The sequence below is a fragment of the Mandrillus leucophaeus genome, unplaced genomic scaffold, assembly GCF_000951045.1.
Source record: "Mandrillus leucophaeus isolate KB7577 unplaced genomic scaffold, Mleu.le_1.0 Scaffold705, whole genome shotgun sequence".
Lineage (NCBI taxonomy): Eukaryota > Metazoa > Chordata > Mammalia > Primates > Cercopithecidae > Mandrillus > Mandrillus leucophaeus.
In genome coordinates this window covers 86,505-90,436 of record NW_012107642.1, presented here as the reverse complement: position 1 = coordinate 90,436, position 3,932 = coordinate 86,505, and positions in this window count along the sequence as shown.

Sequence of the window (3,932 nt, the reverse complement as noted above, 5' to 3'; positions counted from 1 at the left end):
CTGATATCTAACAGCACAGGCTTCAAATCCAGACTGCCTGGGTTCACATCCTAGCTCTGCTGCTGACTATGTGTGACCTTGGGCAAACTACTGAATCTCTATGTGTTTTAGTATTTTAAGCTGCGAAATGAGAGTAGTAGTAGTCGCTCATGCATATAGGTCTTAGGGGATTAAATTACTTGCTATTTGCAAATAATCAGAAGAGTATTGCATTACTATTATTATTAATATAATTATCATGACTATTTCTTATTATCAGAGAAGTAATTCAGTCTGTACACAACCTCCTTGAGATTGTAACTGAATAATGAAACATTTTTAACTAAAAATTTATTTTCATTTTTTTGAGATGGAGTCTTGCTCTGTTGCCCAGGCTGGAGTGCAGCGGCACGATCTTGGCTCATTGTAACCTTTGCTTCCCGGGTTCCAGCGATTCTCCTGCCTCAGCCTCCCTAGTAGCTGGGATTACAGGTGCATGCCACCGTGCCTGGCTAATTTCTGTATTTTTAGTAGAGAAGGGGTTTCTCCATGTTGGCCAGGCTGGTCTTGAACTCCTGACCTCAGGTGATCCACTCTCCTTGTCCTCCTACAGTGCTGGGATTACAGGCATGAGCCATGGTGCCCAGTCTGAAAACTTCAATCTACTTTTCTTGGCAGCATCCTTAAACTTTGTGTATTAGTCAGATTTCTGTGACACCATAATATTTTGGATGTATATGGATGTATATACATCCTGAGTTTAAAGAAATGGCCAATTTTCCATAGTTGGTAATACTTCTAAATCTTAACCTATGTAATTATGCTGTTTGCAAATGTGACAGCTCTGGATACTAGCACAACTGCATTACCATGCTGTTACCTTAAAATCATAATGATCATAATTATTCTAATTAGTACTCTTATGTGTGGTTTGTTTTCAGCACAAACTTTCCCTGGGGGTAACATTAGTTACCACCCTTGACTCTTGCTCATGTTGACCAAGGGGTTGATTCATCACAGACTTGTCATCTATGAGCAATATGCAGAGCTTGGGGCGGGGGCGTGGAAATAATAGAATACAGAGGAGAAAAGTTGGAAGGAAGAGAGAAGTGAGAAGGAATAACGAAGGCTAATGCTGATCATCTATAGCAGTTTTTAAAATAAATTATTTATACGCTCAGAAACAGTCACACAGTAAAATATTTAATATCAACCACGAGTGGCCCAACATAATTCTCTCTAAGTGTCATTAGCATGAGAATAAGACATCTCTAATTCTCTAGCAAGAGAGTCCTGCACATAAAAGGGAAGGAGCATTAGGTGCTATTGATATGAGCAAACTGTACCAACTACACCATGAGTGTAGATTCCTCACCAAATGCATTAGAGTCATAAATAGTTTTTATGAAGGTACAAAAGTTCTTTGGGTAAGCCCTTGAAGTTGGACAAAAATAGTGACCGCCAGAAAACTATATAGTCTTTCTTATATTTTGGTGCGATATATTTTGTTAAAATTCTTCAGTTACAAAAAGAAAAGGCAGCACCAACAATATGTAATTTTCACCTTGAAAAATAAATTGGTCTCAGTAGCTTCTGACCATCTGTCCACCATATGTGAAGACTTTCTAACAAAAGAAAGCCTCTTCTCTAACAATTATTTTTTGTTAATTTATTTTCTTTCATGTAAAAGTAAGTTTTGCATAAATATAGATTTTATGGATATAGAATTAATGCATGTCTGAGGTAGAGAATTTAGAAATTATAAAAAATTAGAAAGATGAAAATAAAAACTAGCCACAATCCAACTACTCAGAAAACCACTTCAAATATTTGTATGTAACTTATCTTAGTATTAAAAAATTAGGAAATATTAATCATATATTCCCTCTTGATTAATGATAAATGATAATTAAATCATTCCTGACGAAATCATGTCTAAAATGGTAAAAATGAACTCTTATTCACTCTCTGAATCTCAATAGCTCAGCGTAGTACTTACCCATTTAAAATATTTTTTCAAAAATATTTAGAAAAATGCACAAATCATAGGTGTATAGTTTAATAGATTTCAATGAAATGAACATACTAGTATATCCAGCATGCAGATTAAGAAGTAAAACATCACCATCATCACACATGCCCCCTCTTTTGTCCTCTTCCAGTCATTACACCCTCCCCACTATCCTGACTTCTAACACTACATATTACTTTGGCCTGTTTTAGGACATTTTATCCATGGAATCATATGACTTGTCTTTTTCGGACTCTGGCTTTATTCCATCAACATTACAGTTATGAGATGTCTATTCTTTTGTAGTATGTATTTTTCTGTATATAAAAATATTATATGTGACTATTCCAATATGATTAATGTTTAAAACTCAAGGTTTTTAAAAATATATTGCAACAAGACCAGGTGCAGTGGCTCATGCCCATAATCCTAGCACTTTGGGAGGCTAAGGCAGGTGGATTTCCCGAGTTCAGGAGTTTGAGACAAGTCTGGGCAACATGGTGAAACCCCATCTTTACTAAAATACAAAAAATTAGCCGGGCAAGGCAGCGTGTGCCTGTAATCCCAGCCACTGGGGAGGCTGAAACAGAAGAATGGTTTGAACCCAGGAGACAGAGATTGCAGTGAGCTGAGATTGCGCCATTGCACTCCAGCCTGGGTGGCAGAGAGAGACTCCATCTCTCTATACTATACTATATATACTATACTATACTATACTATATTATATATTATACATACATTATAATAATATACATACTACACTATAATATATGTATAATAATATACATATTATACTATATATATCCATACTATATATTACTATATATGTATTGCAATTACTTGAACTGATATGCAAGAAATAGCAAGCTGCTAATTCGGGGTTTTATGATCAATTATCTAGATTAGGGGTGTCCAAACTTTTGACTTCCCTGGGCCACATTGGAAAAAGAAGAATTGTTTTGGGCCATATATAAAATACACTAACACTAATGATAACTGATGAACTAAAAAAAAAAAAAAATCACACAAAAAATCCCATAATGTTTAAGAAAGTTTACGAATTTGTGTTGGCCACATTCAAAGCTGTCCTGGGCCACATGTGGCCCACAGGTTGTGGGTTGAACAAGCTTGTTCTATATCTTCAAGAATGCACTTGCCTGATAAAGGCTAATATAATAAACTGAAATGCATGCTTTTTGATCTTCTTATGCTTTGTTTTTTATCATCAGACTTTGCTTTCCTCTTTAAATGGCAGTGGAGAGAAGCATTACTTTGAACATTAATTCTTTGTTGAGAGTCTAGTGAAAACATGAGAGCTAGAAAGAAGCACACCCTACATCATAATATTTCAGAGCTAGAAGAGACATTAGGTATTAAGTCTAAGCCCCCTTGACTTGGGGCCAAGACAAGGTAAGTTTACTGATGTCACACAGTTGTTAGAGGCAAGCCCTGCCTGACATTCTCTCTCACGTGCCTTGATATCTCACAATTTTAGTTTGGATTGATTGGGAAACATTTGCTGAGAAAAATATAATAATCTTACATTTGGCAGCTTCTCTACACCTCTTGTTTAGTTTAATGGTCGGCTTTATTCCTCTATGTTTTAAAGAATGGTACTGGAAAGAATTAAATTGTGTAAAATCATGTCATGTTTCACTGTAAGTTCACAGGTTTTATCTAACTCAACACTTCACTGTAAGTTCATAGGTTTTATCTAACTCAACACTTATTTTACAGATGACAAAACTGAGACCATAGAGATTAAATTTTGGTCGAGTCATCTTGACAGTATAAATTTGGTATCTTTTTTGTTTTCTCAGAATTTTTCTTTTTGTGCCAGTTGTTATTACTCTACTAGAGTTGGAAGCAAATTTCGGGTTTCCATTTCCTCCTTACTACTACTCCCACCACCTGGTGAGATATCTCCAGGAAGAAGATGGTG